The sequence below is a fragment of the Bos taurus genome, chromosome 16 (assembly GCF_002263795.3).
Source record: "Bos taurus isolate L1 Dominette 01449 registration number 42190680 breed Hereford chromosome 16, ARS-UCD2.0, whole genome shotgun sequence".
Classification (NCBI taxonomy): Eukaryota; Metazoa; Chordata; class Mammalia; order Artiodactyla; family Bovidae; genus Bos; species Bos taurus.
This window is the reverse complement of record NC_037343.1, coordinates 56,750,331-56,776,201: the sequence shown is the minus strand read 5'-3', so window position 1 is coordinate 56,776,201 and position 25,871 is coordinate 56,750,331. Positions and strand designations below refer to the sequence as shown.

The 25,871-nt window shown below is 44.6% G+C and overlaps 1 protein-coding gene across 1 annotated transcript in view; it reads left to right on the top strand.

Moving 5' to 3' along the window:
- Window positions 1-25,871, top strand: part of TNR (tenascin R) — a 496,875-nt gene that overhangs the window by 257,393 nt on the left and 213,611 nt on the right. The window contains exon 2 of the mRNA XM_024976261.1: window positions 11,227-11,325. The gene's annotated coding sequence lies outside the window, so the exon portion shown is untranslated. The remainder of the gene's footprint in view (window positions 1-11,226; window positions 11,326-25,871) is intronic.

Below are 25,871 nucleotides of genomic sequence, written 5' to 3'. Positions count from 1 at the left end.
AGAATGAGAATAAGTTTTGAATTCCTCCAAGCTCAGCCCTTGACACATATTATCTATGTTAATCCTCACAGCGGGGAATATCATTATTCCCATTTTACAGATCAGAAAAAGTGTGCTTAGAGGGATTATACACATATCTTTTCCAAAAGTGTGGAGCAGGTGAGAGCTAGAATTTAAGCTGAATTTCATGCCCTTTCATTTGTTGTTCTGTGGAGATACAAGACATACAAAAAAATTGTAATGCTTTAAAAAAAAAATGTATGTATTTATTTTTGGCTGTGCTGGGTCTTTGTTGCTGTGAGCGGACTTTCTCTAGTTGCAGAGAGCAGGGCTCTTTGCTGTAGTAAGCTGACTTCTCATTGGCGTGGCTTCTCTTGCTGCAGAGAACGGGCTCAAGGGCTTCAGTAGAGTTGTGGCACGTGGATTCAGTCGTTGTAGCAAATGGAGTTAGTTGCCCCGAGGCATGTGCAGTCTTCCCAGACCAGGGACCAAACCCATATCTTCTGCATTGGCAGGTGCATTCCTAACCACTGTACCACCAGGGAAGTCCTAAGAAACAGAATTGTTTGCTTCCTGGTCTTTACCATAATGAAGGCAAAAGGCATTTGTGGTTGCTAATCTTCAGGATGGCCCCCAATTAATCCTTGCTTTCTAGCATTCATAACCCATGTGTTGTCTCCTCCCACATTAAATAGGGCTGATCCATGTAAATAGTGGGATGTTGCAGAAATGCTAATAAGGCAGGTCATCAAAGACCCTGCTCCTCCCACTTGGCTTTCTCTCGGGTAGCTTGGTCTGGGGGAAGCTAGCCACCATGTTGTGAGGATACTCAAGCAGCCCAGCAGATGCTTCAGTAGGGAGGCCTTCTGCAACAACCAGATCACATATGTGAACCATCTTAGAATCCAGTCCTCTAGCCCCAGCGAGTCTTCAGATGACTACAGCCCTGGTCAACATCCTAAAGGAAGCTTCATGAAGACTCTGGGCCAGAACAAGCCAGATAAATCACTTCTGAGTTCCTGATCCACTGAAACCAAAAGATAGTAAATGTTTATTGTTTTTCAGCCACTGAATTTGGGGTAATTTGTTATGCAGTAATAGACAATGAATTAAGCATGCATGAACTTTTCACATCTCACTGAATTTGCCATTAACAATGGGCCAGAAAAGTCCTTCTAAGAAATATTCACATTTGTATGCCTGAATGTAAGAGCCCCAAATTATAGTCATTCAAGGTGCCTTCTGTTAGGGGACCTTGTGAGTTTAAGAGTTAAATATAGTTCAGATTGCCAATGGGCTTCTTGGTGGCTCAGCAGTAAAGAGTCTACCTTCAATACCAGAGATGTGGGTTCGATCCTTGGGTTGGGAGGATCCCCTCCTAGAAGGCATGGCAACCCACTCCATTATTCTTACCTGGAGAAGCCCATGGACAGAGGAGCCTGGCAATCCACGGTCCATGAAGCCGCAAAAAGTCGGACTCAACTGAAGTGACTTAGCACACACACAGATCACCATTAGTTGCCCAAATTTCCCATTTTCTCATTAAAATGACTAAGAACAGTTTGTTGGTCTGTCATAATCTGATCCATTTTCAGCAACTGACTGTTGTGAGAATTGAGAAAAGACATGAACTAACAATGCTTTAGCATATTGGACAGTCTGTCTAGAGCTGATCAGCATCCTTGTAATTTCGTGGCTATTCCTGGAACATCTCCAGCAATCTGCAATAAACAAACCAAAACCATTCAAGTAAGAGGGTTTATGCTGAATATCAAAATGGACTTTTGGGGATTTCCCTGGTCGTCCAGTGGTTAAGACTCCAGTGCAGGGGGTCCTGGTTCAATCCCTGGTCAGGGAACTAGATCCCACATGCTGCAACTAAGACCCGGCACAGTCAAACAAATAAATAAATAAAACAAAATGGACTTTTGCTGTGAAGTCTGAAACCTCTGCAGGTTTTGGAACTCTGTCTCACCTGGCTTGGTGATATCTTCCTTCTGCCCGTGATTCACCTCTGCCAAAAGGGGAAAAACATGGGGCTTTGGGAAAAGTCTGTGATTGGGGTCAACAGGGTCTCCTAGCTGCACTCTCTGGACTGTCTGGCCCACAGGTCCTGACTGTACCATCAGGGGCTGGAGCCCACGAGATAAAGTCAAAGCCTAGCTTCTTGGGTTCCTGGACTCACATTGAGTGTCAGAGGGGTCAGAATTTGAGGAGGAAAATTCTATATAATGCACAGTTTGGGACATATTTCATAGGAAAAATTTGTTGTTGTTTTTTCAAAGATGAGCTGTTACAAGTTGACCTCAGAGAATGGCTGTGGGAGAAATGCTGGGTGCTAAGAGGGTAAGTGCAGGTGAATGATGGGCAGAGAGAATGGGCAAGAAGAACACATCAGTTTGCTGAAGTGGCTGTCCCCATGGCCACCGTGCTCCCAGTGCAGTGCTCCCAGCACGGGCAGGTCATCGTGCTCTTTTGTCTTCCATGCGTCTCCTGTGGTTCCACCACCTCTGTCCTCAGGCCTTCTTGGAAGTGTGTAGACAAAGGAACTGGGACCATGAACCCTGTGCTGGATAATTGTCTCTGTTCACAGCTTTGTCTCTGCAACCTGTGAGCACAGGAATGATGGTCCACGTGGCGACACGCCAGCATGTATTTCTGTTATAAGAATCCTTTTTCTTATCACCAGTTATATGAAAATCTACTCCAAAGTAAGGTCTTTGTTCGATCTCTTCAGGGCTGTACCACTCGTCAATCAAATTAAATGGATCTATTTGTGAGGTCATATATAATTCCATCAAAGGAGCCAATATGTTAGGCTCACTAGAGCTTCTTCAACAGAGCAGGTTTTGACACGACTTCAGGAAGATCAGTACTCACTGGCTGGAATTCAATGTGGCCATTGCTCAGCCCACAGTTTAAAACATTTTTTTTTAAGTGCCATTTTTTAAAAGGAAAAGAACATGGGACTAGAACATAGGAGCCCCACCTTCTAGTTCTAATTCTCCAGATAACTCTGTGTGATTAGTGCCTGTCTCCATAAGTGAACTCTCCTTTGTTGTAACCGACAGTTCTGGGTCTCTGTCCCCGATGGGCAGGACCTTTTTGAGAGCAGAGGATCTGTCCCCTTATATCTCCAGGGCCTGGTGCAGGCCCAGGCATTCAGAAGGCTCCGTTTTTTTTTGTTTTTGTTTTTTTTAAATTTAGTTTTGGCTGCTCTGGGTCTTAGTTGCTGCTCTTCGTTGCAGTGCAAAGGCATCTCATCGCAATGGCTTCTCTTGCTTTGAAGCGTGGGCTGTAGGTGCGTGGGCTTCAGTACTCATGATTACTAAAGCACATGAGCTTAGTAACCCTGAGGCATGTGGGATCTTTCTGGACTAGGGATCAAACCCATGTACCCTGCACTGGCAGGAAGATTCTTAACCACTGGACCACCGGGGAAGTTCCCAGAAGGCTCTTAATAAATAGTTGCTGCCAATGACCAAAACACCACATCAGCCCATCTGTCCCTATTCACACATGTGTACATGTGGTTACACACATGAAGAAAAGCACAAAAGTCTACATTCCACGCTGTCAGCCTAGGGGGTGAGGTAGTATGGACAGTGGGGGAAGAAAAAGAGGTGGAGAGAGGTAAAGAACTGAGGGAAAAACTAAGGGGACTGCACTAAAAAGCTAGATGTAGACTAAGAACTTTTTGTAGAAGTACCTATAAAGTGAAGTGGAGTCGCTCAGTCGTGTCTGACTCTTTACGACTCCATGGACTGTAGCCTACCAGGCTCCTCCGTCCATGGGATTTTCAAGGCAAGAGTATTAGAATGGGTTGCCATTTCCTTCTCCCAGGGATCCTCCTGACCCAGGGATCAAACCCAGGTCTCCTGAGTTGTAGGCAGATACTTTTACTGTCTGAGCCACCAGGGACCTATATGTGTGCATAAATGAGGGGGGAACTGATGATCTTCTTAAGTCAAAACAAGTTGCAGAGTATTTCAGTTAAAAACTATAAACAAAAGCATCCCATCTGTCTGTATGAATATGCATAATTGCGATTAAATAAGCACAGGGAAGATGTATATTGTGGGTGCTGCGAGGCATCACCCAGCTGAAACACTCAGCCCAGCAGCTGATGGGAGCCTTGGCTGCTGACGGCTCACAGCTGAGTTCCTCTCCAGCCGTGACCTCCGCCAAAGGGAGCTGCTCCGCCCAAGGTTGTGCCTGCCCTCTCCCTGGGAGCCGTCCCCCTCCAAAGACCCGTTGGGCCCAAAGGCCTGTTCCTTCTCAATACAGGACAGCTCCAGAGGTCCCTCTGGCCAATTCGACCTCCTGTGCTCCCCATAAGAGTTGCCCCGATAAAACTGCAGAGTGTTTATCCTGTCTCAGCCTGTTTTCTGGAAACTGGACTAATGACAGTGCGGAAGGATATGTGCTAGTCTATTAAAAGCTTACATCAAGAAATGGTGCCATTTGTAGCCACACGGGTGGACCTAGAGAGGACCATACTAAGTGAAGTAAGTCAGACAAAGACAGATATCATATGATATCACTTATTCGTGGAATCTAAAGCGATGATACAAATGCACTTATTTACAAAACAGAAACTGGCTCACAGACATAGAAAACAAACATGGTTATCAAAGGGGAAAAATGAGGGAGAGATAGACTTGGAATTTGGGATTAATAGATACATACTACTATATATAAAGTAGATAAAAAACAATGACCTACTTTTAGCACAGGGAACTATATTTAATATCATGTAATAACCTGTAATGAAAAATAATCTGAAAGATATATATCTATATATATACACACATATATGTATAATTGAATTACTTTGCTATACACCTGAAACATGGTAAGTCAAATGAACTTCAATAGAAGATGGGAATTTGCTGTGTGGCTCAGGAAACTCAAACAGGGGCTCTGTATCAACCTAGAGGGGTGGGATGGGGAGGGAGATGGGAAGGAGGTTCAAAAGGGAGGGGATATATGTATACCTATGGCTGATTCATGTTGAGATTTGGCAGAAAACAACAAAATTCTGTAAAGCAATTATCCTTTAATTAAAAAATAAATTTTTTTAAAAAGAAAAAACTTAAAAAAAATAAAATAATATGTTACATTAGGGGGCTGAAGCTAGGGGTAAATTATTAACTTTCTCTGTATACATCTTTATATGGATTCACTTATTACAATGAGCAATTACCATCTTCATAATTTTAAGAATCACAAATAAAGATATTTAAAATACAATAAACAAATATATGTGAGTTGTATGAATGAATTGCCTGTATCTAGTCGAGAAATAATAATATTGATAAAATGGAAGCTGAATTGAAGATATCAAGGTAAATGAAGCAGACTGAAGAGGATTTCGCCAACACTTATCATGACTTTTGACACAGTTGGTTCAAAAGAGACTGTATTCCTTCTGAGAGTGACATCACCACCTCACAGATAGGATGAGAAATAAAGAGTCAAAGGGTAGAAGTAAAAAGGAGAGAGAGTTTAATTCCATGGAAGCAGAGATTTTTTTAACATCAGAGCTATCTGCCAATGAAATAGCCTGCACATATGGGACAGTTCAGTCACTCAGTCATGTTTGACTCTTTGCGATTCTGTGAACCACAGCACACCAGGCCTCCCTGTACATCACCAACTCCCAGAGTTTACCCAAACTCATGTCCATTGAATTGGTGATGCCATCCAACCATCTCATTCTCTGTCATCCCCTTCTTCTCCTGCCCTCAATCTTTCCCAACATCAGGGTCTTTTCAAATGAGTCAGCTCTTCGCATCAGGTGGCCAAAGTATTGGAGTTTCAGCTTCAACATCAGTCCTTCCAATGAACACCTAGGACTGATCTCCTTTAGGATTTAGAACAGTCACTGTCCAAATTACCCTGTCCTAAGGATCTGCAATGCTTCCATTTGGTGAGCAGCTAATTTGAATCAGAGGAAGAAAAGTACCTGGTATTCATGTCACCTCCAAGAGTTCCCCACCCTGGGCACTGGTGATCTCTTGATGACCACTATTTTTCCCAGTGATGCAGCTCAGAATCCATCCCAGCTCCACTCTCCAGGCAGCCACTTCCCTGCTGATATTCTGGAGGATTCTCCAGAGATGAAACCTTTCTGGCCTTCCAGAGCTAAATGATCTTTCCTCCAATTCTAAAGCTTCACGGGGTCATCCAGAGAAGGTTCATTCATTCAGGAGCAACTTGGATGAGCAAGCCTACACCTTAGTCAAAGGTCTGCTCCTTCCTCCCCCAGTGCTACTTGATTTTTAATTAGTCTCTGCTGTTGCTGCTGCTAAGTCACTTCAGTCGTGTTGGACTCTGTACGACCCCATAGACGGCAGCCCACCAGGCTCCCCATCCCTGAGATTCTCCAGGCAAGAACACTGGAGTGGGTTGCCATTTCCTTCTCCAATGCATGAAAGTGAAAAGTGAAAGTGAAGTCGCTCAGTCATGTCCGACTCCTAGCGACCCCATGGACTGCAGAAGTAGTCTCTTTAAGTGCCTGTAAATGAAATCCTGGAAGCTCAGTGTCCATTTTGGAGAAGGCTCAGAAGGGTTTTGTGGGAAGCATGTCCTTGAAGGCATAATCATCTGGCTATGGACTGTGGCTACAAGACCTTCTAGAACTAACACCCAAAAAAGATGTCCTTTTCTTAATAGAGGACTGGAATGCAAAAGTAGGAAGTCAAGAATTACCTGGAGTAATAGGCAAATTTGGCCTTGGAGTGCGGAATGAAGCAGGACTAAGGCTAATAGAGTTTTGCCAAGAGAACGCACTGGTCATAGCAAACACCCTCTTCCAACCATGTATAGAGAAGACTCTACACATGGACATCACCAGATGGTCAATACTGAAATCAGATTGATAATATTCTTTGCAGCGAAAGATGGAAAGGCTCTATACAGTCAGCAAAAACAAGACTAGGAGCTGAATGTGGCTCAGATCATGAACTTCTTATTACCAAAACCAGGCTGAAATTGAAGAAAGTAGGGAAAACCACTAGACCATTCAGGTATGACCTAAATCAAATCCCTTATGATTAAACAGTGGAAGTGAGAAATAGATTTAAGGGACTAGATCTGATAGACAGAGTGCCTGATGAACTATGGATGAAGGTTCCTGACGTTGTACAGGAGGCAGGGATCAAGACCATCCCCAAGAAAAAGAAATGCAAAAAAGCAAAATGGCTGTCTGAGGAGGCCTTACAAATAGCTGTGAAAGGAAGAGAAGCGAAAAGCAAAGGAGAAAAGGAAAGATATAAACATGTGAATGCAGAGTTTGAAAGAATAGCAAGGAGAGGTAAGAAAGCCTTCCTCAGCAATCAGTGCAAAGAAATAGAGAAAAACAATAGAATGGGAAAGACTAGAGATCTCTTCAAGAAAATTAGAGATACCAAGGGAACATTTCATGCAAAGATGAGCTTGTTAAAGGACAGAAATGGTATGGACCTAACAGAAGCAGAAAATATTAAGAAGAGGTGGCAAGAATACACAGAAGAATTATACAAAAAATATTTCATGACTCAGATAACCATGATGGTGTGATCACTCACCTAGAGCTAGACATCCTGGAATGCAAAGTCAAGTGGGTCTTAGGAAGCATCACTATGAACAAAGCTAGTAGATGTGATGGAATTCCAGTTGAGCTATTACAAATCCTGAAAGACGATGCTGTGAAAGTGCTGCACTCAATATGCCATCAAATTTGGAAAACTCAGTGGTGGCCACAGGAAAAGATTAGTTTTCATTTCAATTCCAAAGAAAGGCAATGCCAAAGAATGCTCAAACTACCACACAATTGCACTCATTTCACACACTAGCAAAGTAATGCTAAAATTCTGCAAGCTAGGCTTCAACAGTACATGAACCATGAGCTTCCAGATGTTCAAGCTGGATTTAGAAAAGGCAGAAGAACCAGAGATCAAATTGCCAACATCCCTCAGATCATCAAAAAAGCAAGAGAATTCCAGAAAAACATCTAATTCTGCTTCATTGACTATGCCAAAGCCTTTGACTGTGTGGATCACAACAAACTGTGACAAATTCTTGAAGAGATGGTAATACCAGACCACCTGACCTGCCTCTTGAGAAACCTATATGCAGGTCAGGAAGCAACAGTTAGAACTGGACATGGAACAACAGACTGGTTCCAAATTGGGAAAGGATTATGTCAAGGCTGTATATTGTCACCCTGCTTATTTAACTTCTATGCGGGGTACATAAGTATATGCAGAGAAACACTGGACTGGATGAAGCACAAGCTGGAATCAAGATTGCTGTGAGAAACATCAGTAACCTCAGATATGCAGATGACACCACCCTAAAAATTGGCTTAAAACTCAACATTTAGAAAACGAAGATCATGGCATCCAGTCCCATAACTTCATGGCAAATAGGTGGGGAAACAATAGGAACAGTGACAGACTTTATTTTTGGGGCTCCAAAATCACTGCAGATAGTGACAGCAGCCATGAAATTAAAAGACGCTTGCTCCTTGGAAGGAAAGTTATGACCAACCTAGGTAGCATATTAAAAAGCAGAGACATTACTTTGCCGACAAAGGTCCACCTAGTCGAAGCTACGGTTTTTCCAGTAGTCATGCACGGATGTGAGAGTTGGACTATAAAGAAAGCTGAGTGCTGAAGAATTGATGCTTTTGAACTGTGGTGTTGGAGGAGACTCTTGAGAGTCCCTTGGACTGCAAGGAGATCCAACCAGTCCATCCTAAAGGAAATCAGTCCTGAATATTCATTGGAAGGACTGATGCTGAAGCTGAAACTCCAATACTTTGGCTACCTCATGTGAAGAGTTGACTCACTGGAAAAGACCCTGATGCTGGGAAAGATTGAGGGTGGGCGGAGAAGGGGATGACAGAGGATGAGATTGCTGGATGGCATCACTGACTCAATGAACATGAGTTTGAGTGAACTCCGGGAGTTGGCAATGGACAGGGAAGCCTGGCGTGCTGCCGTCCATAGGATCACAAAGAGCCGGACGTGACTGAGCAAATGAACTGAACTGACAGACTGCGGGATGATGCTGGGACTGTGTAGGGGGCAGGGAGTGACTGGTCTAAGTTTTGCAGAGGGAATCTGTTTATTTTTTTAATTAAATTTAAAAAATTTTTTGACTGTGCAATACAACTTGTGGGACTTTAATTCTCCAACCAAGAATTGAACCCAGGCCCCTGGCAGTGAGAGCACAGTCTTAACCACTGGACCCCTAGGGAATTCCCCCAACCCTGTTGAAAGAAACTGACAAATTGCTGACACAGAAGCTTCCCACTTGCAAGAGGTGTTGCTGCTCTATTGGTTGTGGTTCCAGCCTGAGAAAATGGCTGTTATGCATTCATTTCCTTAAAGAGTACTTATTGAAAGTGTGTGCTAGCTTTGTGATAGGGACAGAGAATTTGCCCTTGAGGATTTGAGAGTTCAGAGTGAGAACAACACAAATTAATGATGGGTGACTTCTGTGAGCTAGCAAGACGCTGAGTGTCCTGGACTTGAAGAACATGAGAGGGGCTCCGGCTTAGGGGGGATGAGAGGTTTTCTAGAGGAAGTGTCAAACATTTGTCATAATCAGATCATCTAAGTATGTAACCACAGCCACCTTTAAAGATCTCAGAAGGGATTTGCTAAATAAAACACATCAGATCAGACTCTTTGTGACCCCATGAATCGCAGCACGCCAGGCCTCCCTATCCATCACCAACTCCCAGAGTTCACTGAGACTCACATCCATCGAGTCAGTGATGCCATCCAGCCATCTCATCCTCTGTTGTCCCCTTCTCCTCCTGCCCCCAATCCCTCCCAGCTTCAGAGTCTTTTCCAATGAGTCAACTCTTCGCATGAGGTGGCCAAAGTACTGGAGTTTCAGCTTTAGCATCATTCCTTCCAAAGAAGTCCCAGGGCTGATCTCCTTCAGAATGGACTGGTTGGATCTCCTTGCAGTGCAAGGGACTCTCAAGAGTCTTCTCCAATACCACAGTTCAAAAGCATCAATTCTTCAGTGCTCAGCCTTCTTCACAGTCCAACTCTCACATCCATACATGACCACAGGAAAAACCATAGCCTGGATTAGAGGGACCTTTGTTGGCAAAGTAATGTCTCTGCTTTTGAATGTGCTATCTAGGTTGGTCATAACTTTCCTTCCAAGGAGTAAGCGTCTTTTAATTTCATGGCTGCAGTCACCATCTGCAGTGATTTTGGAGTCCAGAAAAATAAAGTCTGACACTGTTTCCCCATCTATTTGCCATGAACTGGTGGGACCGGATGCCATGATCTTCGTTTTCTGAATGTTCAGCTTTAAGCCAACATTTTCACTCTCCACTTTCACTTTCATCAAGAGGCTTTTGAGTTCCTCTTCACTTTCTGCCATAAGGGTGGTGTCATCTGCATATCTGAGGTTATTGATATTTCTCCCAGCAGTCTTGATTCCAGCTTGTGCTTCTTCCAGTCGAGCGTTTCTCATGATGTACTCTGCATATAAGTTACATAAGCAGGGTGACAATATACAGCCTTGACGAACTCCTTTTCCTATTTGGAACCAGTCTGTTGTTCCATGTCCAGTTCTTACTGTTGCTTCCTGACCTGTATACAGATTTCTCAAGAGGCAGATCAGGTGGTCTGGTATTCCCATCTCTTTCAGAATTTTCCACAGTTTCTGGTGATCCACACAGTCAAAGGCTTTGGCATAGTCAATAAAGCAGAGGTAGATGTTTTTCTGGAACTCTCTTGCTTTTTCCATGATCCAGTGGATGTTGGCAATTTGGTCTCTGGTTCCTCTGCCTTTTCTAAAACCAGCTTGAACATCAGGAAGTTCACGGTTCACATATTGCTGAAGCCTGGCTTGGAGAATTTTGAGCATTACTTTACTAGCGTGTGAGATGAGTACAATTGTGTGGTAGTTTGAGCTGGATATATAATCCTTCTGTAGAATTTTGACCTTAAATATTCGCTACTTCCTTGCAAAGCTCTGAGATTGAATGAAAGAAAACTAATGAAAAAAAAAAAAAGAAAGAAAACTAATGATGTAAAGCGAACTCTCTGAAGAGGAAAAAAATAACAATAAATAAGTTTTCTTTAGAAACCCACATTATACCTCCAAGTTTTTTGAAATGGAGATGTGGCAGTTGAGATGGAAAGGGAAACACAAATTCCTTATTTTAAAGCCATAAACATATTTCTTCCTTCCCCGTCTCTGTTTCAGGTGGCCGTATCATCATTACTGCACAGGCCAGGTCTCTTTGGGCATTAGGATTAAAGAACGTGTGGAAAAGAGAAAACACCGAGGACGCCATCACTAAAGGTACCGTTTTCTGTGAACCTTTAACCATCCATCATTGCAATGGCCAGTCTGAGGCTTTCAGTTGTGACTGCGTATGTGTATTCCCGGGATTTGAGACTCTTTGTCACTGCAACAACAGCCTCAGGGACAGACTCCCTGCCATGAGGTGGTCAAGAGCACCAGCTCCCCTGGGCTTTATGCTACCTCAGAAAAAGCTGGAGAAACTGGGCACCAAGGTTCTGACATCTTATAAAATATTTCAGAAATGCATTTCAAACATAGTTGGTCATAAAAGTGTGCGACTGCACACAGCCCCTCCAAGAGGCTAGACTTGCTCCCCAACCTAGCCATGCATACTCTAAGCCTGCAGGAATCAGTGCTAAATTATTCACCAGCCTGACTCTAAAATTTTGGAGTTCCAAAACCTCTAATAAAGTATTATGAAAGAATATCCATCTCTTTATCTCTATCCATAACTATTTATATAGCTTAGAGGAAAAATCTGTCGTTTTATTTCTTTTAATTTAAAAGCTTTCCTAATTCCTTTTTCATACCACATATATATGTCTAAAGAATTTTCAGGTTGAAATAATAACCTCTAAAAAATGGTCCATGGGAGAAGGCTCTCAGGATTCACAGAGTTGACAGGCACGATGAATATTTCGCTCCTTTAATAACTTTTCTTGGCACTCAGACTTGGTACTCCGAACTGGGAACTTTTCAAAGAGGGGTGGCTGTTTTTTTTTTTTTATTATACAAAACAATGACAATATACCCACTTGCCTTCTCTTCTCTATTCGTTCACAAAACTGCTAAGGTTTGTTCAGGAAAAACTCATTTCATTCCTCAGATTCATGATGCTCTCATTATCTATCATGGGACTCTACAGTGGCAAGACACATCTTTTATGAAGCCCTGCATTAGAATTAACCCAGCATATCCTCAGTGACATCTTGCCTTATTAGGGCACACTTGACCACAAAGTACCTCAGGCCATTTAAAACACCTTTGGATGTACAAACTCACAAGAGACATCATTGCACTAAGCGGGCTATCAGCCGTTCACACTTAAGAGTGAACTGGTTAATTTGATGCTCTTAGGCTAACGGCTGGTTGAGATCAAGTTCTCTGCAACTAAGCAGAGCTGGAATAGGTGGACCATCTGGACAGCAAAGAGGGGCAACTATTAAGATGAAGACTTTAAAAATTACCAGCTCTCTATTTGGAGACAGTTTTTGTATAGAACATTTGACAAACTATTTGCAATTAAAGATTAAACTCTCCCAACCCCCATCCTCTGTCAAAGAAAATTGCTTAAATCAAAATAGGTGGTCTCTGAACTGACTTCTGAATAACGTGGCTTCAGTAGAATCTGGGATGGTGTCCTCCTCTAAATCGATGTTGAATAAATTTTGAAAGAATATTGGTTTAAAGGTGAGACAAATTATGAGCTTGGCAAGAACAGGCACATATTTTCATTCATTCCTGATATCTGATGATGATATCTGATGGAAGGGTTGGAGGGGTGAAAGAGGGAGCCCAGGATCTTACCAGCTTGAATGAGACTCTGTGGGGGATCTGAGAAGCCTGTGTGCAGGATTGTGGGAGAGGGAACGGAGACAAACATCCTGTCTGGAGGCAGCCTTACTGCAGCAAGGAGAACTCTACGAAATCAGAGAATATTCAGGAAAAGCAAGGATAAGACTGAAGTTTAAAGCAGGGCCTGGGGATGATTCCTGTAATAGTGTGATTTATAACAAGAAATATTAATATATATTTGGTTTTCATGCCACTTCTGGCACAAAACTCCTAAAACTTTCCCAGGCTCTAAGAGTGAAATACGTGTTTCTTGGTTTCAGTCACACTCGAGTTTGTTAAAAGAGGTGATTTTTGGAAATCTTCTAAGGATGGGGGCTGGTTGCCAGGGCAACCAATCATGTGATTAGAGGGTTGGAACTTTCAGTCCCACCCTGCACAACCTCTGGGGAGGGGAGAGGAGAGGGACTGGAGACTGAGTTCAGTCACCAATGGCCAATGATTCAGTCAAGCCTGTGTAAAGAAGCCTCCATAAAAACCCACCAGGAGCAGGTCTGGGATCTTCTGGGTTGGTGAACTAGGATGCTTCCATGTGCCACCATGCTGGGGAAGAAGCTCCTTTGAAACTCTTTGTTCAGAACCTCCCCTGTGTATCCCTTCATCTGGCTGTTGATGCATTTGTATCCTTCAATATCCTTCATAATAAACCAGTAATCTAGTGAGTCAAGTGGTTTCCCAAGTTCCATGAGTCATTCTAATAGCAAGTTAATAGAACCGGAGGAGAATGTGTGGGAATCTCCAATTTGTAGCAGTAGGTCAGAAGCACAGATGACAACCTGGATTTGTGATTAGCATCTGAAGTGGAGGGTAGTCCTGTGGAACTGAGCCCTCATGCTGTGGACTCTGATGCTCTCTCTGAATAGATGGAGTGGGAATTGAGTTGAATAGAAGGACACCCAGCTGGTGTCACAGAGAACTCCTTCGTGTATGGGGGTGGGGAGAGAAACCACACATCACAATTGGTGTCAGAATCAGAACTGTAATCCCAAACTACATCAGAGCCATAAACATGCAGGGTTAAACCCAGTTTCTCCCAGGTTCAGGGAGAGTCAAGCCACAGCTGGGTGTGAGGGCCAACTAAGTGCAATGGTTCCAGGCAGAGGAGTTGGATCCTACTGGACCCTGAGGGTGGGACTTCTCAGAAGTCTACGGGAAGCAGTATCCAGAGGTAGTTCTCAGAAGACCGGCTGCTCTGTTGATTAAATCTGAAAGCGGTCTCCTGACACAGAGGCCAGTCTCTCTCTGCCAAGACTTGTTACATGTATTTGAGTTTTAAAATATTTATTTATGCATTTATTTGGCTGAATCGGGTCTTAGTCGCAGCACGCAGAATTTTTGTTGCGGCACCCAGGCTTCTCCCTAGTTGTGGTGTGTGGGCTCAGTGGTACCCAAGGGCTTAGTTGCCCCCATATGGGCGTGTGGGATCTTAGTTCCCTGAACAGGGATCGAACCTGAGTCCCCTGCATTGGATTTCTTAACCACTGGACCACCAGGGAAGTCCCCCATTTATACGACTGACCTCACAGGAGAGCATGGATTGTCCAGATTAGCCCCCTCCCCCATATACTTCCAAATAGCTGCTCACCAGCATGGTTTGGTGTTGGAATTGCTGAAGTTACCAAGCAGGAAGGTCAGCTGGAACAGAGGTGCCTTCACCAGGCTGATGAGAACTGTCTTACTCAGCCTACGGCTGCCCCACCTTCATTCCCCATGCATTTGAAAGAAGCTTATTTTAAAAGCTGATTAGATGAGCCCTTAATAACATTAGAATTTAAATGGCCCCAGATAGGCTTTCAGCTTCTCACCAAATTGAGATAAATGTGATATTTGGGGAACTGAGCTTCCAGCTTCATGACGGCTCCCGACCGCAGTCGGGATTTGAAGAACCACATTCTCCCCTGTTTTCTGGCAAACTGATCCTGGGTTGTGAGGCTAATCTGGACAATCCATGCTCTTCTGTGAGGTCAGCTGTATAAATGGGGGACTTCCCTGGTGGTCCAGTGGTTAAGAAACCCGCCTTCCAATTCAGGGGACTCAGGTTCAATCCCTGTCCAGGGAACTAAGATCCCACATGCCCACATGCATCTGTGAGGTTTCTTTCATCTCTAAAAGTCTAGGATTCTGTGTGCAGATGCATGTCCATGATTGTGCATTTTCAAGGAAAGGAGAGTTAGGGACTTGTGCTGTGATTAGTCTGACTCTGTGTGACCCTATGGACCGTAGCCCGCCAGGCTCCTCTGTCTGTGGGGATTCTCCAGGCCAGAATACTAGAGTGAGTTGCCATGCCCTCTTCCATGGGATCTTTGATAGCTTCCAATTCCAGGTAACAAATCTTTATTGAGGAAATACTATTTGGCCATTTAATTCAATACTGATGTTAATACCTGACTTTCTGCTGAGACCAACATAAAATGGTCAGAGGTATAAATATTTCATCTTGGTTCTCATGTCCGGCACCCCCCGTAACTCTCTTAGGTGGGTTTAGCTCTGGGAAGGATATGATTGCCTTCCAATTTAACACTCTTTTGTAAGTTTTAGAAAAAGTTAAAAACGGAATGGGAGCGGGTGAAGTGGGAAACCAACCCAAGGTGAACAGGAACAGATGGCTCTGTGTTGAAATAATTGTATTCTTTTTTTTTTTTTAAAAAATATTTATTTATTTAGGTGGTTGTGCAGGGTCTTAACTGCAGCACTTGGGATCTTTTTCTTTCTTTCTTTCTTTTTAGTTGTGGCATGCAGGATCTTTAGCTGCGACGTGTTAGCTCTTAGTTCCCTGAGCAGGGACCAAACCCTGGGCCCCCTGCACTGGGAGATTGGAGTCCCTGCCATTGGCCCACTAGGGAAGTCCTGAGATAAATGTATTTTACAAACAGATAAACAACAACTGAGTTGTCTTCTCCCACTCATCTTTCCCCAACCAAACCAGACCCATGGGTGGCCTTAGGATAAAAGCTGGAGGCTCTTAAAATCACAGCTTGCACTTTTAATAGAGGTAGTCAACCCAGAAGTGCCTGAATGTAAGCTTCCTTCTGTTCGTATGGCCTTTCTAAAGAAGCCAAACCTTGAGCTTAAACCTTGCATTTGCATTCCAGTGGGAAAAAACCTTCTTCCATGTTTCCCTGAGGGCTTCCCTGGTGGTGCTAGTGGTAAAGAATCCACCTGCCAATGCAGGACACATAAGAGATGTGGGTTTGATCCCTGAGTTGGGAAGATCCCCTGGAGGAGAGCATGGCAACCCACTCCAGTATTCTTGGTTGGAGAATTCCATGGACAGAGGAGCCTGGTGGGCTATATAGTTCATGGGGTTGCAAAGAGTTGGACATGACTGAAGCAACTTAGCACAGACACACATATTTCCCAAGTGAAGCTAAGAATTTCAAAGGGCCAGCTAAGAGTGGATGCAAGAACCTGTGCCCAGCCACAGCCGTGGGTTCACCCACTTCTCCAGCTCAGGTCCTAAGAATCCCAAACTCACCCAGCCTTTAGGGGCCATGAGGGAGTTTCAGGAGGAAAAGATCTGTAATCCATGTAAACTGTGGCTTGAATGGATTCAAACAGAAACTACAGTTTGAACACAAATGGCTGCTCCAACTGCCTCATCAAAATGCAGATGAAGAGGAGCAGCTAAGTAGAGCTCCAGGCATGTATTTCTCTCTAAACCTTGGATCAACCTCATGCAGGACAGAGCTCACCTGGGCTTCCATGCTCTCTACCTAGGAGAGGGCAGAGTGTCATGTCAGAGGAGTCACCACTGAGCCTCCACTTCAGTCCTGCTCCAGAGCAAACTAAGCACCCCATCCAATGCTGATAAACTTTCATAAAGAGCATAGTATCTAAAAGGCCACTGTTCATTAACGTACTTTGAATACTTGTGTTTTCTCTCAAAGTCTTGCAGTTTACTTGGGCAAAATGTACTGATGTTGGGTGTGTCCACTGGCTGTTTACCCTCCAGCTCACCTCTCCTTTTGCTAAGGGTCCTGTTGTTGTTCAGCTGCTGAGTCATGTCCAGTTCTTTGCAACCTCATGGACTGTACCACGCCAGGTTTCTCTATCCTTCACCATCTCCCGGAGTTTGCTCGAACTCATGTCCATCATATCAGTGATGCCATCCAAACATCTCATCTTCTGCTGCCCCCTTGTCTTCTTGCTCTCAATCTTTCCCAGCACCAGGGTCTTTTCCAACGAGTCAGCTCTTCTCATCACATGGCCAAAATATTGGAACATCAGCTTCAGCATCAGTCCGTCCAATGAATATTCAGAGTTGATATCCTTTAGGACTGACCGGTTTGATCTCCTTACTGTCCAGGGGGACTCTCAAGAGTCTTCTTCAGCAACACAGTTCAAAAGCATCAATTCTTCGGTGCTTAGTCTTCTTTATGGTCCAACTCTCACATCCATACATGTGGACCCATGTTAATCCTGGGGCCACATGAAAAGAGCATCACTTGCTTTTGCTCCTCTCCTTCCTAGAAGGCCTCTGCAGGTCATCCTCCCTGACTTGCTTTGTCCTGTGTCTCTGGACAGAGAGTGTCCTTGCTCCTTGCCAAGGCTAACTCTTCCATGGAACCCTTAGTCCCCTTCCACCACCTCCTCCAGAGCCTTCATCCAGTCATTGCCTCAATCATATCAATCATATTCCCTCTCACTTTCTGCCAGTTCTTCCCCTTCTGCTTATAAACCAGACTTGGTCTGCAGTCAAACCAGCAAACAAACAAACAAAGGCAGCTCTTCCTTGATTCCACGATTATCTTTTTCTTTTATCCCAGACTCTGTGAAAAAAATGTTCTACCTTCACATCTCACCATACTGTCACTCTTTAATCTCATGGAAACTGGTGCATCCTACCCACCCATGCAACAGATTCAAGTGAATTCAGTAAATGAGCATGGAGCACATACTATGTGCCACACCCAGTCTGCATCCTGACCACAAGAAGGACACACTCTTACAAGGCAGGCAAACAGGCTAACCCTCCCTGCCAAATTACAAAGTGTGTAAAAGTGCTGGGTACCACAGTCAGGCGGGATGGGAATCATCAGCCAGGTCTTGGGGGCAGGGAGTGGAAAAGAGCGTGCCATAGGAGCTCTCTAGACAAATGAGGAGTCCAGGCAGGGAGAAGAGAAAATGAGAAAAGTGGGGGACCGTCCGGATAGAAGGAGTACTATGGGCAAGGTCACTGAAGCCACTGAGGCAGCGCGACAGGTAGACAGCAGCCAGACACGCTCTGTGTGGAGGCTACAGAGCGTGACAGACACTTAGTCTTAGATGTGCGATCCTGAGAAACTGTCACCCTTTCTTGTGGACCATGCTGGGGTGGAAGCCAGGGAGTGACGTAGACTCAGACTGCCCTTTAGGAAGATCACTGGAAGCAGCAATTAGAAGGGGAAAATCAGACATGAAGCTGCTCTCATCATCCAGAGAAGCAGGAGAGAGACCTGAACTTAAAGAGCGGCTCTGGGGATGGAGGAGAGATGCTAGCACAAGGTCCTCCGTCCTCCACGAATCCCATTTTGGATCCACCCAAACAGATGTTCGCTCTTCCTGCTTAAAACCCTCAGGGCACCTACTGTGCTTTTCTTATTGTCCTCACTCAACTTCTGCTACAGTCATCCGTGTATTTCTCTGCTTTTCCTTTTCAAATTGTGCCTTTGTCTCCCCTTCCTCAAATTACACTACCTTGCCCAGAATAACTGCTGAAGAAAAGGTTATTTAGTTTAATTGAATTTTCAAGAGCTTCAAACCATGAATAATTGAGGAATCAGCCATGTATAAGTGCCCATCATTTACATAATTGTATAAACAAGCTGATAATTTTTTTTCCTCATTATTTTTATTATCCCAGAATGCCCACTGTCTTCTTCGTTCTCTGGATTTTTAGGGATATAGTAAACAAGTGTTCTCTAACACACATGTGGCAGAGGTGCCACTCGGCCCTCACCTCCCCAGGCAAGGGAAGCAGTTGAAAGGAGGGAACAGATGATTGCACTGATTGAGTATCAAAGCCATGAACAAATATGGTGAAATATGCCATCTGAAGAGACAGAGAATTGCAGAGCACACTGCATGAAGGGACCTGCACAGAATCCCGAAGGTCAATGAGTAGATACGAATTGATTAAGCAAAGTACTTACTGAGATTGCTTTCCAACATACTGATGAGAATTGATCCTAAGCAGGACCCATATTTATAGTGAAAACATTTATGTAAAGTTACCCTTTGGTATGTCATCAAAGCACATTTAAATGGTTCAGATTTCTCCCCAAATGAAAGCATCAACAGTACTGTTAACAGCTATGTTGTAGGAAGTTAACCAGCACTTAGGATTTTGTGATTGAATTTTTTATGTGTGGATCTGATTGGCCCCATAGCAGCTTTTGCTGGGGCAACTTTTTATAACCCAGAGATTAGCTCCTCTTTCTTGCCATCTCACATCAAACCAAAGGATTCAGACTGGCCCAGAGTTAGTGCTATCAGGTATGGTATCCAGATGGTCACCCAGTAAATTCCTGGCTCCTAGGAGGGCTTCCCTAGTGACTCAGCAGTAAAGAATATGCCTGCAATGCAGGAGACATGAGTTCGATTCCAAGGTCAGGAAGATCCCCTGGAGGAGGGCATGGCAACCTACTCCAGTATTCTGGCTTGGAGAATCCCATGGACAGAGGAGCCTGGTGGGTTATGGTCCACGAGGGTCACAAAGAGTTGGACACGACTGAAGCTACTGAGCACAGAGCACACACAGCTCCTAGGAAACTAGGAATCAGAAATCTCCCAAACCTGGATATATCCAACATACTTACACAGTGGTGCAAGCACCACCAGCCTGGGGCACTTAGGCAGTTGGGAAAAACAGAAGTGAAATGCGGTGGCTAAGAGGACAAGCCAGGAAGATAAGGAAAAAAGAGAAAGGGTCAGAAGACCCAGTTAGTGATTTTTTACTGAGTAATCTGTGTGTGTGTGTCAAGTATAAAAATATGCATAAGGGCCACACAAAAGCACCTATACTGGTTCCCACCCTCCAGCTCTTTGGGATTGAGTCAGGAGGACAGTTCTAAACTCAGAAAACCAGTGAAACACCAAGGCACAGCAATATAAGCAAGTGCTAAATAGAACACCCTGGCATCGACTGTATTAGTTACTGAGAACCAAGAGAGAATGAGTGTCACAGCACTCAGGCAAGTGGGGATGGCCAAAGAAGACCTCATGGAAGAGGTAGCGGGCTTTGGGCTGTCTTTTTAAGCAAATTTTACTTTTATTTTTTTTTGGCTGTTACTGGGTTTTCTTTGCTGTGTGTGGGCTCATACAGCTCACTATCAGAAAAAACAAACAGCCCAATCAAAAAATGAGCAGAAGACCTCAACAGACATTTCTCCAAAGAAGACATACAGATGGCTGATAAACACATGGAAAACTGCTCAACATCACTCATTGTTAGAGAAATCCAAATCAAAACTACAATGAGGTATCACCTCACAGAAGTCCCCATGGCCATCACCAAAATATCTACCAACAATAAATGCCCGAGAGGGTGTGGAGAAAAGAGAGCCCTCTTGCACTGTTGGTGGGAATGCAAACTGGGCTTTTCTCTAATTGCAGTGAATGTAAGCTACTCTCCAGCTGTGGTGCTTGGGCTTCTCATTATGGTGCTTCTCCAGCTGCACAGCGCAGGCCCTGGGGCACAAGCTCAGTAGTTGAGGCTCATAGGATTAGTTGTCCCAAGTCATGTGGAATCTTCTTGGACCAGGGAGTGAACCCACATCCCCTGCATTGGCAAGTGGATTCTTATCCACTGTACCACCAGGAAGTCCTTAAGTTTAGTCTTAAGTAAAGGTGGTTCAAAGCCAGGAGTCAGAATAAACGTGACTCCTTGGACTAGGGAAAAAAGTCAGACCAAGAGAAGAGGGAAAAAGAGAACAGGAGAAGTGAAAGTTGCTGCTGATGGTGACGGCAGAGCTATCACAGCTGCTTCACATCTCTCTGGGTACCTGCGCCAACCTTTGGATTGCCTTGGCCAAAGACCAATGATTTAGAGGCAGAACACGTTTCTGTAATCCCAGACGTCTCTATAGAATTGGACTAGAGCCAGCCAATTTTTGTTGTCTCTGTAATCACAAAGTGAAGCATCTTTTTCCCTGTGTTTGCTTGAGAGGAATGTTGTTTACACAGAAAGCCTCTCACACTTCAGACTGATCCTTGACAACTGAATTCTCACATTACTAACAATAGGGTGTAAAGAACCCACCGAACTTCATGAGAGACAAGATGGCTTCATTAGCTGAATGTTCCAGTAGGCTCTGAGAAATAAAGAGCTTGGTAAATTAAGTATAATTTATTGGATGCATTTCAAGTGGGTTTGAGAGAGAGAGCAGAAATTGCCCACAAAATTTATTTTAACTGGCACTGTGAAATCTCCTTGCCGTGAAAATCACTCTCCAACCCTACCTTCACCCCATCTCAGATTTTAAGAATATAAAATGAAATATAAAATCCTCAGTTCTGCCATGTGTCTGAAATTCTACCATCTAAGATATAGTCTTAAGGCACAGCATTTCTCAAATGTCCCTTCTGAAAGGCATGTGTCCCAAGGCATGTGTTCTATCTAAAAGTCACTAAAGGAGGGAAGTACAGAGCAGAGAAGGAGAAATGATGGTGGAAGAAGATGAAAAAATAATTTTAGAACACAGGGCCCTGCTAGGAAAGGCAGGATTGAGGAGGGTATCCCATGCAAGCAGCAGATGGTCTGGCTAGCTGATGAGCAGAGGAGGGGTAGAGAATCGAGCCAGAAGGAGAGAGACAGAGAGAAAATCATGATGGAACAAAGCTAGAAGCAAACTTTGTCTCCTTCGTGGTGTGGCCTGGAGAAGCCCATGCTAATTAGAGAGTTCCCACGCAAAAGACGGGTGCATCCAGGTACCATCTGTGAACTCTCACCATTGCTTAGGAGATTAAAGAGGAGAGAGACAGACAGGAGGACAAGACTAGCAGGCAGGGCGGCTTGGGAGGCCATGTAGCTGAACCTATGTGTGTGCAGCTAAGTCTAGTTCAGCCACAGCAAAACCGCAACAAGTCTTTCATTAAGCACAGAGAAGAAAATGCCTAGAGATCACTCCACTTGCAGAACAACTGTGGCCGTGGGCCAAGGGAGTGCCACGCTCCCCAGACGAGTCAGCAGATAACAGAAAAGCTGGGAAATGATTGAAGAACCATGATGCTGAAACTCTGCACGGACTCTGATGATCTGGTACCAGAAACACAGACACATCAAATGTTCGGTATAGGAATTCAGAGATTATTGTAGTCTAACCTTCTTCTGGCGAGGAGAAAATGGAGCCCTGAGAAGAATTAAGATTTATGAAGTGCTTTCTATCTGCTAAGTGCTGTTTTGATTACTTTCTAGGCATTAACTCATTTACTCCTAATAAATAGGTATTGTTAGTAACAGCCAGTAATAATAGGCATTGTTGTTGCTATTTATGCTGAGTTGCTCAGTTGTATCCAACTCTTGGTGACACCATGGGCTGCAGCATGCCAGGCTTCCCTGTCCTTCATAATCTCCTGGAGTTTGCTCAGACTCATGTCCATTGAGCTGATGATACCATCCAACCATCTCATCCTCTGTCGCCCCCTTCTCCTCCTGCCCTCAATCTTGTCCAGCATCGAGGACTTTTCCAGTGAGTCGGCTCTTGGCATCACGCGGCCAAAGTATTGGAGCTTCAGCTTCAGCATCAGTCCTTCCAATGAGTATTCAGGGTTGATTTCCTTTAAGATTGACTGGTTTGATCTCCTTGCTGTCCAAGGGACTATCAAGAATCTTCTCCAGCACCACAGTTCTTGTGGTATTGTTAGTAACTCCATTCTACAAATAAGGAAATTGAGCTACAGGAAAGCTAAATTAAGTTACCCAGGGTCAAACAATAGGGCTTCCCTGGTGGCTAGGACGGTAAAGAATCTGCCTGCAGTGCGGGAGACATGTGTTTGATCCCTGGGTCGGGAAAATCCCCTGGAGAAGGAAATGGCAACCCACTCCAGTATTCTTGCCTGGAGAATTCCATGGACAGCCAGGCTATAGTCCATGGGGTCCCAGAGTCGGACACCACTGAGAGACTAACACACACACAAGGTCAAACAACTTAGTAAGTGGCAGACTAGGGGTTTGAACCCAGGGAGTCTGAATCCAGAGTTCCTCACATAAGCACTACCCTGAAAGATGTGTCTGAAATCACACAGCAAGACACCAGGAAGGAAAAGCCACCTTCTGTCATTCAAACCTTGGCACATTCAGGCAAGACTGTAAGCATAGCTTGTGCAGTGATGGATGACTACTGGGGAGACAGGCTGCACAGACTCGGTAATTTCTTGAGGGGCTGAGGGCTGTTCTAGAAGGGGCATAGGGCACCGTGGTGGAGTGACCTATCTCTCCACGATCAAGAAGAGGTAATGGAGTTGTAATGGAGCTACTGCCATTGAAGCCATGATAATTACTGAGATAATGGCCAGATCTGGAAGAGCAAATGTAGTTGTTCTCAAAGAGGAGGAGCTTGAGGTAATGAAACCATAAGGAGTGTATTGATGAGGTTTTGATAGTGATCAATGTGACAGCAATAGACTCTGGGTGTAAAGATAAAAGAAGAGCCATTCGATCAACCACGCTCTCTTGAATGCTACCTCTGACCAGCTGCTGTGTGCTCCGGAAAGGAAATGAGGTCTAGTCCACTGTGAGCTTACCATTGAATGGATAAAACAAAAGTAAACAACTTGACCGCCCCCAAATACACACACTGGGATATCAGAAATGCAATATGCCTGGCTGGTTATGTTAATAGTGCCTTGAATTACTTTGAAGAAGAAATTGGTAGTTAGGATCCGTGGAGTCAGAGAGGCAACTACAGTCTACAGCCCTACCACCCTGAATGTGCCGGATCTCATCTGATCTCAGAAGCTAAGCAGGGTCAGGCCTGGTTAGTACTTTGATGGGAGAGAAGCAATGTAACTGAGGGCTGAACAGATGAGATGTTGGTGTCTCTTTCAGAGGAGGATTATTACCATTTGGCAGTTCCCAAAAGAGAAATGAGGATGGAGCTGTGAGCTGTAAATAAGAGGGACAAAGGCACTAGTGAGATCGCCATGGAAAAGGAGCAGATCTTTTGTGTTTAACATTATCACAGGCGATCTGATGGAGGAAAGGAAGGGGCTTCTAACATTTGTGGAGATGTTGGAGTGTCTAGTATGTAATAGCTTTTTCAAAGGTGGCCAGGGTCTTGCATTGCAGAAGGGTGGCGAAAGACATGGAAATTGTTATGGGGACAATTATGATTGTAACCGAGGTAATAATAAAGATAATGGACCTGTAATTGAAAAGCTGGTGGCTGTAAAGGAGAAGGTGAGGGCAACCGAAATGTGGAGGGGGTGATAAGGCAGGTAATGGTGGTGATGGGAAAGGTAATGGAGTTATAATGTAGATGATGCTAAAAGGTAATGGAGTTGTAATGAGGTGATGACTACAGAGTGGGGAGGGGGAGAAGATGATCATCTTAATGGAAGCAAGAGGGACAATGTGAAACAGGTGAGAATTGTATGCAGCGCATTCATCACGGCAGCTGGTGGGAGCTGTGGGTGACCAGGGACGTAATGAACAGCTACACCCAAAGTTCTCATTACAGTAGGAGTTCTAATGGGCCCTGGAATAGGATAATGATGTTAATGGAAAAAATGATGATGGCCAGGAAAATCAGGAGCCTTGTGATGGTATTTTAAATGATCTATTTAGTGAGAGAGACCAGAGGAGGAAGCAGGGTGGGACTCAGGGTGGCCCAGGGTACACGTACATACCTGTATGTCCCTAGACTGAGGTTACTGAGGGCTATTCACTAGAATGTCCCTGTGGGTTATTTGGCTTTAGTGCAGCTGCTCCTGCTTGTACAAGGCATTTGTCGTGTGTGTGAAGCAAGTTCAGGATGAACAGATATGGCTGCAGCAACAATTCCAGCTTACAATCTAAATTTTGTTCTTAAATTAGGCATGCCAGCACCCTAGCTCTGATATAGTAGTTCCATGAGCAGATGTGTAAACAAAATGTCTGGGAAACGCATGAGTTTGCAGCAGAAGTGAATTTATACAGAGGATTACTTATTTCTTTTTTACATTTGTAGCCATGGATGCTGCTTCCAAGTGGGGAAGTGGGAAATTAATCCTCTGAGCTCACTGTTTAACTTTAGGGACCTTTAGTCGGGAAGAGAGTCTAAAGTCACTTGTACTGATGTTCTGATCAGGAAGGTCCTGACATGGGCTCTGCGAAGGAACCTGGGAACTGGCCAGAGGCCTCCCAATGCTGCTATTATTTCCGCATCAAGCAGCCTTGAGATGTACGCAGAGTGCAGACAGTGTACCTGAAAACAAACAGATGGTCCCAGACCCATTAAGGATTAGGGGACCTGGCCAAGATGTGGAGCCCCTGAGCAGAGCAGAGACAGACACGTGGACTCATCGTCTATACAAGGAAACCCACAGACACGGGTCTCTCTGCTCTGCCTCTGGTACCCACTTGACTCAGCCCAGGATCTCACCAGAAGTAGAAGTCCCACAGGTCCCTGAATAGACCTCTGCTCTCTAGAATATTCTCTGTTCATGAAATGCGTCCTCTTATGACATCCCTGCCCCCACCAGTCAGCTTAGCAAAGTGACTCCAAGGGTCCCAAGGTAGAGGCCAACAGGGCAGGTCTCTGAAGGGCTTTGGGTGGAAGCTGAACCCCCTTCCCAGGCCTTGCCCAGTTCTCTGCTCTGACCCAGAGCCTGCACACGCAGAACTGCAGTGGGGTTCCCTCCAAGGAACCGTGGGTATGGAGGCACGCAGGGTGCAAGTCTGGGCTCTAGTGGCCAGGGCTGCGGGGCCAGGGTGAACTTCCTTCAGCCCAGAAGGTCAGAAGGGAGGCGGTGGGGGGGTGGGGGCAGAAGGAAAGGGGAGGGACCACCTCTCA